This window comes from Diaphorina citri, unplaced genomic scaffold, assembly GCF_000475195.1.
Source record: "Diaphorina citri unplaced genomic scaffold, Diaci psyllid genome assembly version 1.1 scaffold525, whole genome shotgun sequence".
NCBI lineage: Eukaryota > Metazoa > Arthropoda > Insecta > Hemiptera > Psyllidae > Diaphorina > Diaphorina citri.
In genome coordinates, this window is record NW_007377959.1 from 161,045 (window position 1) to 174,090 (window position 13,046).

Here is a 13,046-nt window from a genome sequence, read left to right on the forward strand (position 1 = left end):
GACCGACCGACAGACAGACTGACAGACACCGAAGCGAAAACAATAGTCCGTCCCTTATACCTTTTTATTACTATTGTAATTATAAAGGAAGGACGGACTAAAAAAGAAGAGAGGAAGACCAAAGAAGCAATGGAGAAACTGTGTAAATGACCCGAGAGCAAACTTAAAACCGAGCTGACTGGAAAAGACTGACATGAAAACCGACCCCGCATAAGCGGGATATGGTAAAGGAAAAGAAGAAGATTACTTACCTAGGATGTTCATACTCGTGTGATCCATGACATTATTGTTGAACTGAAGTTTGGTGGCACTTAGCGTCCTGTTTGTAGTAAACATCACTTCACTAGCACTAGATTATTCACTATCACTTTTGTCACTTCAGATTATTTGTTCATTCATAGTTGTGATTAGTTTGTGTTACAGGTAAATTTTTACCTCATCTAGAATTCATACGTTCTTTTGTGTATTGTTTAAGATGACGATAAACAATACTAAAAACTGGTAAAATAAAAATAATAAAATTAGGAGATTCTGTAGGTGGATTCTACTGTTAGGACCCAAAAATGACAAACATTTAAAATATTTTTTACACCAAAAATCACAACAATGCCTAGATCACCTTTGTGACCGACTTCACCTAATAGTGACTAATACCTTCACCTAACAGACTAGCGTAAAACTGGACAAAAGGGAGGGTGACGCACATATTCCATTCCGCACATATTCACATAAAAATCATTAGGGGTTTTTTTTTTTTTTTTGCTCATTTCTGATAAAAGAGTGATTGATGAATAAGTCTATTTAATAAATATAGACTCGTATTTAACGCGATAATATCAAAAAAAAAAAAAACCTTTGATAAATTATAGACAAAACACACAGTGGCGACAGTGACCCACATATTAAATAAAGGCATGACACTAACCACCTGATAAGTGATAAGAAACAAAACACCCTATAATTATGACGCATAAAATAAACCCAAAGTCAATGTTGCCCTGTTAAAAATAACAATGCTCCCGCAATAATATGTGGGAATTATTGGGAACATTTTGCATTCCGTGTTTTATTGGATTTGTAATTTGTCAAATTAATAGGCCTAATGGTCTACAGGCACATTTGACCAAATTAATCAAATTTCCACTTTTTATTGCATAGGTAACCCATTACTGTGGCTTTCTAAACTATGTGTTGGAGTGTTGGTGAATGTGCTCCACATCCAAAGTTTATGTATGGGCAGGCCCGTCTCTTGTACAGGTTCTTTAGTGCCCTTTGAGCCCTTTAGGCCTGGGTCTAAAAGGTCTAGATACGTTAACTTCTGAGTATACTCATACTCGGAGACTGTTCGGCCATAGTCCCGGAGCATGCTCAAAGTCCAACAAAGAACATAAATCTGAACCCAGACCCAAGAGTTGGATAATGGATAGTTCAGCTTTTGTATTTTCTTCTTCCTCCCTCTTCTCATTTTCTTCCTGCTCTCTGTTCAGATATGTGACTCACACAGTCACAGTTCTCTGGTCCACCCAGTATATCCTAGATTCCCTATCTCTCCTCCACCGTTCATAAAACGGTCAAAACGGTGCTGCATTTTACCTGCACTCCACCGTATAAACTGCCCTCTATTACCCTCCCTCTTTCACTGTCATATATCTCAAGTTATGTTTTGAAACGAGTTGAGCTCATTTCTTTACAAGTTTACAGAATTAGCTCGGTGACAAAATTGCCCTACAAAACCCCTATACCTATATGCGATGCATTTTTAGCATGTGAGATGTGTGAGCCAATGGAGCACACCCACGAACTTTGAAAATGAGCAAGAACACAAGAACCTATAATCACCGAAACACCTGATACATAATCAGCTATTTCTTAGGAAGAAATTTTCTTCAGCAATTAAAAAGTCCCGGTGCTCTATGATAATGATGAGATGAATAGAAGATGATTCACCTTACCACAGCACCACCTATTAGTTGCTACACAGATTCAGTCGATAGATTCACAATAATAGACATACGGATTCATCGCGGAATGCAGTAATGCAGTCCTATATTGGTATACTGCACTACAATAATGTGGACCTACATTGGTATATTGCACTCTATGCAGACCTAAGTATATTGCACTCACTCAATGCACGTCAGTTGCACTCACTGGGAAAACACTCACTAGTTTCTATTCACAAGTGACTAGTGCAGTTACTAAAGTGCCACTGGAGTACTGGAGTGTCTGACGACACAACACGCTGACAGTTGTCAGTGTTTGCATGTTCGTCAGGCCTGATATTTGGAGACAATTTTGCGGACGTTTTCTCATGTGTAAAGTACACACTGGGAACATTTGTTTCCGAACAGTTTCGCAATTGTTGCGAAATAAATGTTTTGAATATTGGGCAACTTTCAAGATAAAACCTATTACATACTAAAAGTCAAGAGAAATGTCTCTGGAGAGGAAAAAGTTGCTGGATGGTTGCAAAAACATTTCTGGGGATTGTTGACCTATGTTTCTGATGAAAATGTGGCTGGTGGGTATCTATTCACTTTCGCACTCTTGCCTAGTTCTCTGAAGAGTCTGAAGAAGCATTACATTACAATAAAATTACACTAACTTTTAATAAGTACTGTAGAAAAAAGGTTAAAACCATCGATCTGAAAGCCTTGATAAAAATATGGACTTCTATCTTCTATCCTCCCAACCATGGCCCCTGGCTGGAATAATTGTACTGATTTTGCTCACATAATAATAAGGTAATAAAAACCCATGTTCTATAGTTATAACTCCTCTCTTGACAATGACAATGGTTTAAGTACCTCATTATTACTTTTCTTAACCCTTAGAGAGCTCGGTGGATCAGAAGTCGGAGGTATATCAGCAATAATGGACTGTAACATTATTGGTTAACCTGGTGATGTCAATAGGTTGAGAGCACAGAGCTCCATTTCTCCCCAAAGTTTTCGTCAAGCTTTCAGTAGAAAGGAAGAGTGTCTCCTAAATACTCAGAAAGGATTAGGTTTTTAATTAAGAGAGATGGAGCGCAAAGAATCTAAGGAAAAGGAAAGAAAAATAGATCAAAAGGTTCCAAAGACAGACTCGAAAAGAAAGAATTTTCTAAAGAACACAAAAGGATATTAAGGGAAATCAGATATGGTGAAGAGCACAATAGGATGAGAGAAAACAGGCCAAAGATAATGAGAAAAAAGGCTTGAAAAAAACGAGAGAAACTTGAAACAGAGATACCTAATGTGATGAGGAAAATGCAAGGAGAGATAATTAAAAAGGCAAGAAAAGGGAAGGGTACCTACATACGAAGTTCAAGATACAAAGTAATGTGATGAGGAAAATGCAAGGAGAGATAATTAAAAAGGCAAGAAAAGGGAAGGGTACCTACATACGAAGTTCAAGATACAAAGTAATTATTTTAATTTACAAACATCATAATATAAACAACACTTTGTTTGCGTAAGTCCCTAGTGAAGACTTCCTCAGCAATATTTTTTGTTTGTTTGTGTAATAATCAACAACAGAACTAATTACCTCTGAATTTTATGGCGAATATCATTATAATGATATTTTAATTTACCAACATCATAATATATACAACACTTTGTTTGCGTAAGTCCCTAGTGAAGGCTTCCTCAGCAATATTTTTTGTTTGTTTGTGTAATAATCAACAACAGAACTAATTACCTCTGAATTTTATGGCGAATATCATTATAATTCCCTCTATTAAATCTCTTGAAAGGAAAATACTCTATTGAAAAGTGAAAAACTGGCACCATTTTTTTCAACTGTAAGTTCTACGAACTAGGACTCAGTAAAACCATTCGCTTAACCCTTTACAGATTTTACACCGTTATTCACATCCTCCAACAGTCATACACGCAAACCTGTCAAAAAGAACCCGACTGTCAGGGGCTTGGGGAAATGAAAGGTGAAAAATGCTCGTCTTATTAAAAGAGAAATTATACTCTAGTTCAGAGTTCACAGAAAAAACGAGAGAGAAAAAAATCTCTGCGTGTAAAAATTATTCCAACTTTCTGGGGAATTCCTCTTTTTTTCCAAACAGATTTAGATTTATGTGCAGAGCATTTTTACCAGAGCAGAAGTTACCAGTGCTTTCTCTTCTGCATTCTCCATTTCTTCCATCCCTATTATTCTCCTTCTAGTCCTTATTCTCATTTTCATTTGAGTCCAATTTGAGATTCTCCGAAAGTGTTTATGACAGCATCTCACACACCATGGGGGTCCGAATTTGAATCGTCTGCATTTCGTGGAAAACGTTTGCAAGATGACCACAAGGATATAACGGAACGGTGCGGTGCAAGGTCCTAACGGAAGTAATGGAGACATCAGGTTCAAAGGAAATAACAGATAACCAAAACAAAATGTCTGTGAAGAACAGCATGAGATCTGGACCAGAATGGAATTATGGACCCGACCATCTGGTCCATAATTAAGGAGCGCGGTAGCGCTCCGCCCCGCCAAGTCAAGAAAGTTTGACCACTTCTATATTACAGTTCAAAAGAACTAGTACATTTATGATAGAACTTATGGAAGTACCTACCTACCAACGAGAACCTAGACCATATTGCGAATGTATTTCTTAGAAAAAAAAACAGAGCTACCGAATGGCTATTTTAAACACCTTTGTTCTATACTGCCTCGAGGAAACGGGAAAATTCTACTGTCACCCATCGAAGCGACAGTTTTTCCAAAACACCCCAGGCTTTGAATGCTCTGATCAATGACGTTTCAACAGAAAAACGTTTTTCTTTAGAACACCTTGATGTAGAGATAAGTATGTGTCCCTGATTTGTTAAAATTAAATATCTTCAGAGGAACACGATCTACGAAGGTGAGAAAAACCTACCGAATCGGTTTCGTGTAAAGGTACACAGGCGTGCTCACTGGAACATGGCCTGGCGCACTGTCGATGCCACAGTCGACGCTAAAATTTACACAAGTCCGTTTATCCGTAAACCCCAAGTCGATTTACCCGTAAAGACGCCACACTACACTTCCCGTTATCAAGTAAAAAGTCCCGGTGCTCTATGATAATGATGAGATGAATAGAAGATGATTCACCTTAGCACAGCACCACCTATTAGTTGCTACACAGATCACAGATTCAGTCGATAGATTCACAATAATAGACATACGGATTCATCGCGGAATGCAGTAATGCAGTCCTATATTGGTATACTGCACTACAATGATGTAGACCTACATTGGTATATTGCACTCTGTGCAGACCTAGGTATATTGCACTCACTCGATGCACGTCAGTTGCACTCACTGGGAAAACCTATACTGCACTACAACAATGTAGACTGTAGACCTACATTGGTATATTGCACTCTGTGCAGACCTAGGTATATTGCACTCACTCGATGCACGTCAGTTGCACTCACTGGGAAAACACTCACTAGTTTCTATTCACAAGTGACTAGTGCAGTTACTAAAGTGCCACTGGAGTGTCTGACGACACAACACGCTGACAGTTGTCAGTGTTTGCATGTTCGTCAGGCCTGATATTTGGAGACAGTTTTGCGGACGTTTTCTCATGTGTAAAGCCCAAGTACACACTGGGAATAATTGTTTCCCAACAAATGCGCAATTGTTGCGAAATAAATGTTTTGAATATTGGGCAACTTTCAAGATAAAACCTATTACATACTAAAAGCCAAGAGAAATGTCTTGGTGTATTTTATTTAACATCTAACCCAAGAACCGAAAATTCGAGAGTGGGGATAAAAATCTCGTAGTGGGGATAATCAGCTGATATCAAAGATTGGCAGCACTGGCGCTGTCTAGTAGAGAAGATGGGAAGCTCTTGATAAAAATTCAGCTGTTCGCATATTTAAATAATTTTTGTTGTTGGCGGGATTTTTTTCAAAGCAAAAGGTAAGCGACCGACCGACAGACAGACTGACAGACACCGAAGCGAAAACAATAGTCCGTCCCTTATACCTTTTTATTACTATTGTAATTATAAAGGAAGGACGGACTAAAAAAGAAGAGAGGAAGACCAAAGAAGCAATGGAGAAACTGTGTAAATGACCCGAGAGCAAACTTAAAACCGAGCTGACTGGAAAAGACTGACATGAAAACCGACCCCGCATAAGCGGGATATGGTAAAGGAAAAGAAGAAGATTACTTACCTAGGATGTTCATACTCGTGTGATCCATGACATTATTGTTGAACTGAAGTTTGGTGGCACTTAGCGTCCTGTTTGTAGTAAACATCACTTCACTAGCACTAGATTATTCACTATCACTTTTGTCACTTCAGATTATTTGTTCATTCATAGTTGTGATTAGTTTGTGTTACAGGTAAATTTTTACCTCATCTAGAATTCATACGTTCTTTTGTGTATTGTTTAAGATGACGGTAAACAAAACTAAAAACTGGTAAAATAAAAATAATAAAATTAGGAGATTCTGTAGGTGGATTCTACTGTTAGGACCCAAAAATGACAAACATTTGAAATATTTTTTACACCAAAAATCACAACAATACATAGATCACCTTTGTGACCGACTTCACCTAATAGTGACTAATACCCTCACCTAACAGACTAGCGTAAAACTGGACAAAAGGGAGGGTGACGCGCATTTTCCATTCCGCACATATTCACATAAAAATCATTAGGGGGGTTTTTTTTTGCTCATTTCTGATAAAAGAGTGATTGATGAATAAGTCTATTTAAATGCGGAAAGATAACAAAATATAAAACTAATGGAAATTTATGTAACTTATTATTTAACTTCTTAACAACATTGACATCTGAATTGACAAACTAAATAACAAAACTGTTATTTTCAAAGAAAATAAGAAAGGAAGGTAAAGAAACTAAAAATCTCCATCAACTCGTACAAAACAAACCATTCAACGAGAGACACAGCAGTGTACGCGATCCTAGCTCGGAACCAACTGAACCAAACCAAACCAACTGATCTGATGAGAATCAACCAAGGTAACTCTGTAACGATCAAAGTAACTCGAGTATGACCTACAGCTAGCATATAGTGACTAGCACCAGACCGGTTTATGATTCTCTCGGCTGACTATTGGCCTCTTTCAACTTCCGTTTTTAGAAAGAATCTTAACCCTCGGATCCGGTGGATGGTATTGAATGGGTCTTTGACTCCGGGGCTTCCAGGGGGTTTTTTGTTAAAATCTTCTTTGTTGAGCCGCTGGAGGATATTCTGATAACGCGTTCTTTTTATCTTTAATCAGGGAAATGTTATGGTTAAGGTGCACTTTACGACCTTCAGGTAAGCGGGAGGGATCAGGTTCGGATGTCATTTGATACTTACAAAAGCATGCGATTTTATCATCGTTCATTGAAATTTCAACACTTGTAACTCACAGAGTCCTTTCTACTAACGCAGGATACCAAGGCGTCCCCGGCCCTTGTCCTTGCGTCCGCAGGTTAATTCTAGCAGCATCCCAAGATGTCTCCACAGGACATTAGATCCTAGCTCTACGTCATCAGGAATTCCTCACGTGATGCCCTCATGACTCATCCATTGGTCATCGCTTCATCTACCCTCACTTTAATCTACCGTTTAATCTTCTCCATTGATTTATCTTTATTGATCCAAGATTCGATATTCTTATCGAGATTTTTAATCAGTCTCTATGGTAGTTAGGGAACACTGAAGGTAAGATACGAGTAGTACCGTGTAACTTCAGTGAAGATACAAGATACCTTAAAGTTACCATTGAGTGTGATATGTACCCCCACAAAAACACAAATGTGAAAAAAAGGCCAAGTTCCTATCCAAAAATGTCGGCCTATAAAAGTGGTGAGATCAGAAAATAAAGGCCAAGCCTGCAGTCCCAGTTTTTCGTGCCTTATGAATCTTAATTCCTTCAACCTTCTCTCAGTTTCAACTTGGCTATGTTTTCTCTTCGGATTTCACGTTTAATTATTTATTTCCCCAAAGTTTTCGTCAAGCTTTCAGTAGAAAGGAAGAGTGTCTCCTAAATACTCAGAAAGGATTAGGTTTTTAATTAAGAGAGATGGAGCGCAAAGAATCTAAGGAAAAGGAAAGAAAAATAGATCAAAAGGTTCCAAAGACAGACTCGAAAAGAAAGAATTTTCTAAAGAACACAAAAGGATATTAAGGGAAATCAGATATGGTGAAGAGCACAATAGGATGAGAGAAAACAGGCCAAAGATAATGAGAAAAAAGGCTTGAAAAAAACGAGAGAAACTTGAAACAGAGATAATGTGATGAGGAAAATGCAAGGAGAGATAATTAAAAAGGCAAGAAAAGGGAAGGGTACCTACATACGAAGTTCAAGATACAAAGTAATTATTTTAATTTACAAACATCATAATATAAACAACACTTTGTTTGCGTAAGTCCCTAGTGAAGACTTCCTCAGCAATATTTTTTGTTTGTTTGTGTAATAATCAACAACAGAACTAATTACCTCTGAATTTTATGGCGAATATCATTATAATTTTACAGGGTATGAAAAACAAACGTATCAAAGGGGCCCTAAAACAAGGGTGTGTCTTTGCTACATGATCAGATCGGAGGAAGCCAATCTAAAATCCAATGTTCTGGATGTTTCAAATCTCAAAGGACTAAAAAAAAAGATCTTTGCTTATAGCTGATCGGGGTATCGGCAAAACTTTTCGGACGGAATCTATTATGTACCCTGTTTTCTAAACATATAACAACTCTTCTGATTCCAATGAATGATAAGTAATTATTTTGATGAATTGTTATCATTTGAAATCATGACTAGTTCTAATACGCAATTTTCGTCGGTATGTAGACAACACACATGCATCAGGAATTCAGGACCAATCATAAATACCCTGATGGCAATCACATGATGATAAGAGATTCCAGTAAGATAAGATTGAGAGTCCGGAATTTATTGCACAATATTTCCCAATTTTAAATGGTCCTCTATCAAGCGTGCCGGGAGGCGCGCGAACGTCAAGAGTTCGAAGCGCCTACCGATTGAACATAAATTGAATTCAATGCGGGTTTTATATGAAATCCCACGATTCAAAGGATATTGTGACCACTGGTTGAAACTGGTCCTGATGTGCCTCAAAATGGAAAAGCCCTCTCGTGTCATCCTGAAGACTCTCCTGCTTCTGCCTAAATACCCGTGCTCTATTGTAGTGCAAATTTAATGTTATAAATTGAACTTAATGGGTTCTATATGAAATCCCACGATTCAAAGGATATTGTGACCACTGGCTGAAACTGGTCCTGATTTGCCTCATAATGGAAAAGCCCTCTCGTGTCATCCTGAAGACTCTCCTGCTTCTGCCTAAATACCCGTGCTCTATTGTAGTGCAAATTTAATGTTATCTGGAAAGCTGAACCTCTCCTAATGCACTTCAAGTAGAACTAAACTGCTAATTACCATTTCGGTCACGTACGCCCGGGTTCAGAAACAAAAGTTTTGAATTTATTCTGGCAAAGGTAAATTAAGCACGGGGAAACGGTTGTTCTGGTTCAAGAGCGTTTCTCACTTGACTGGAGTTTTTATAGCCGACTTAACTTGCAAAGTTCATGCTATTTATAGGTTCTCGCCGCGCGCTCTAAATGAGAATTGTATGGAAAAAAAGTTCCAACGAGTCTGGAGTCGATTGCATAAAATATGCAACGTCTCGTCTGTCACTTCACTTCATCATAATTCATTAAGCAGCAATGAAAACACTCAACGAATGGCGTCTCTAAACCGAGAAAAAAAATGGCGTCTCTAAACCGAGAAAAAATGGCGACTCTTAACCGCAGTCGAGAGCTTGGTTTAGTATGGCAAGAGGGGAAACGTAAACCTAAAAGTGGTTAACGCCCCTCACGTCATAAACACACTTCCATGTGAGGGGAGGTAGTGACCTTGAATGAACCGCGCTGAGGTTAGCGGTTAGATGTTAAATAAAATGCACCTATAGGTCGACTAGGTTTGGATAAGTCCTTCTATGGGGACAGACCGACCGACCGACCGACCGACCGACAGACAGACTGACAGACACCGAAGCGAAAACAATAGTCCGTCCCTTATACCTTTTTATTACTATTGTAATTATAAAGGAAGGACGGACTAAAAAAGAAGAGAGGAAGACCAAAGAAGCAATGGAGAAACTGTGTAAATGACCCGAGAGCAAACTTAAAACCGAGCTGACTGGAAAAGACTGACATGAAAACCGACCCCGCATAAGCGGGATATGGTAAAGGAAAAGAAGAAGATTACTTACCTAGGATGTTCATACTCGTGTGATCCATGACATTATTGTTGAACTGAAGTTTGGTGGCACTTAGCGTCCTGTTTGTAGTAAACATCACTTCACTAGCACTAGATTATTCACTATCACTTTTGTCACTTCAGATTATTTGTTCATTCATAGTTGTGATTAGTTTGTGTTACAGGTAAATTTTTACCTCATCTAGAATTCATACGTTCTTTTGTGTATTGTTTAAGATGACGATAAACAATACTAAAAACTGGTAAAATAAAAATAATAAAATTAGGAGATTCTGTAGGTGGATTCTACTGTTAGGACCCAAAAATGACAAACATTTAAAATATTTTATAGGTTCTCGCCGCGCGCTCTAAATGAGAATTGTATGGAAAAAAAGTTTCAATGAGTCTGGCTCTGGAGTCGATTGCATAAAATATGCAACGTCTCGTCTGTCACTTCACTTCATCATAATTCATTAAGCAGCAATGAAAACACTCAACACAACTCGTTTTCATCTACATTTTTACCTATTTCGTCAGACTAAGTCAAACCACTAACTTCAACTTGCATTTAGAAATCAATGGATTCGAGAGAACTCCTACAAGTGTTCCATTGCAACACAAATCTTTAGACTCAACACAACTCGTTTTCATCTATATTTTTACCTATTTCGTCAGACGAAGTCAAACCACTAACTTCAACTTGCATTTAGAAATCAATGGATTCGAGAGAACTCCTACAAGTGTTCCATTGCAACACAAATCTTTAGATGCAAACACGTCCTACAGTCCTGTCACAAAAGTTGCAAAGACCGTAATTAATTTGCAAGTTGACTAATGCCCGACCATTAAGCGGATTTACTTTCACTGGACAAAGCACCAGGAGATTATAAATTGAATTGAATTGCAGATAATATGCTGAGCAACAATCACCTTTACAAATTAATGCACGAAACCAGAGAGTTCACCAGGAGATTATAAATTGAATTGAATTGCAGATAATATGCTGAGCAACAATCACCTTTACAAATTAATGCACGAAACCAGAGAGTTAAGAGATAGCCAAAGGTAATTCTGAGGTAAGTTGGTCTGAACTTTCATAAAACTGCACGACACTCCAGAGGACCACATGATGTGAGAGGTACCTATAGGTAGGTATTATGTTAGACTTCTAGTTCTGACTAGAGAAAAGTTCTTTCTGTTTAATTAGATTAGCATTAAAGCAAAACGATTCTACCGACTCGACTGAAAATAAAATGTGATTGGTTCAAGATGGACAATTTCTCCAGAGGACCACATGATGTGAGAGGTACCTATAGGTAGGTATTATGTTAGACTTCTAGTTCTGACTAGAGAAAAGTGCTTTCTGTTTAATTAGATTAGCATTAAAGCAAAACGATTCTACCGACTCGACTGAAAATAAAATGTGATTGGTTCAAGATGGACAATTACTGGACTTGAATAACATGTCTACGACGCCGACGTGCGACATAAATTACTGTCGTAAAATGTCATAGGTCGTAGACCTTTATTTAGCAAATTGGAGACTATCTGAAGATTCATGGGTACTTCTGCAGTATTCTGTACAAAACAAATTGTTACAGCGGAACCCGCTCTATCTCTATGATGATAAAATTTCCATCTGACATCATGTACTTTTTGTGTGTTTCTTCAAAGTTATGGGCTACAACTATAAAAAGTCATAAAGTGACGTCATAAGTGTCATAAGATATTATACTCCTCCAGTCCTTGACTATTAGGTCATCAAGCGATCCCCCGCACCTATAACGACATCGGTAGTGACATTTATGCCACTTATATTTCAAGTGTACTACCTAGCCTCTCTACACCCAACCGCTCTACACCTTCCATGCCCCTACACCCATTGAAAGCAATTAAATTATTTCCCTGTGGCAAAAAAGGAAATAAGTCATAAATTACACCGAAAGGCTCCTAAAAATAACACAACCTGCTCTTCTCCTCTCCCCCTAGAGAACAAAAGGTCCGGCAGTTCCCATTCAATGAGGAATGTGTTGTAATCTATTTCTCTATTCCTCGTATTTTGAATGAATTGGGAACCTTTTATTTACTAACGTACGAGACGGGACTTCCAAAACATTTATTTTGTTGGGATTTACAACGAGGGTGTTTGCAGATCTTTTGAATGAGTTTACAACTTTACAGGTCAACAGGTTCTTTTTTGAAGGTTTCGAATTTTTTTACGCTACAAGAAAAGACAAATCTAAAATTCTTTCTATTGGAATTTACTGAATAGAATACCTTGATGTTGAGATAAGTATGTTCCCTGATTTGTTAAAATTAAATATCTTCAGAGGAACACGATCTACGAAGGTGAGAAAAACCCGCCGAATCGGTTCGTGTAAAGGTTCACAGGCGTGCTCACTGGAACATGGCCTGGCGCACTGTCGATGCCACAGTCGACGCTAAAATTTACAATTTTACACAAGTCCGTTTATCCGTAAACCCCAAGTCGATTTACCCGTAGAGACGCCACACTACACTTCCCGTTATCAGGTAAAAAGTCCCGAGCTCATTTCTTTACAAGTTTACAGAATTAGCTCGGTGACAAAATTGCCCTACAAAACCCCTATACCTATATGCGATGCATTTTTAGTGAGCTCATTTCTTTACAAGTTTACAGAATTAGCTCGGTGACAAAATTGCCCTACAAAACCCCTATATATGCGATGCATTTTTAGCATGTGAGATGTGTGAGCCAATGGAGCACACCCACGAACTTTTAAAATGAGCAAGAACACAAGAACCTATAATCACCGAAACACCTGATACATAATCAGCTATTTCT

The 13,046-nt window shown here is 38.1% G+C and overlaps 2 long non-coding RNA genes across 3 annotated transcripts; both read right to left on the reverse strand.

The window, feature by feature from the left end:
• Positions 1-267: 267 nt before the first annotated feature.
• LOC113467692 lies at positions 268-2,209 on the reverse strand. Of its 2 annotated transcripts, none has more exons than XR_003391672.1 (2): positions 1,953-2,209; positions 268-498 (listed from the first exon to the last, which is right to left on the reverse strand). It is a non-coding gene; the product is annotated as an uncharacterized LOC113467692 (long non-coding RNA). The 2 variants fall into 2 exon arrangements; XR_003391671.1 differs by having other exon boundaries at positions 1,948-2,209.
• An 8,042-nt stretch (positions 2,210-10,251) lies between these two features.
• LOC113467688 lies at positions 10,252-12,757 on the reverse strand. Its single transcript, XR_003391667.1, has 2 exons — positions 12,500-12,757; positions 10,252-10,482 (listed from the first exon to the last, which is right to left on the reverse strand). It is a non-coding gene; the product is annotated as an uncharacterized LOC113467688 (long non-coding RNA).
• Positions 12,758-13,046: the final 289 nt, after the last annotated feature.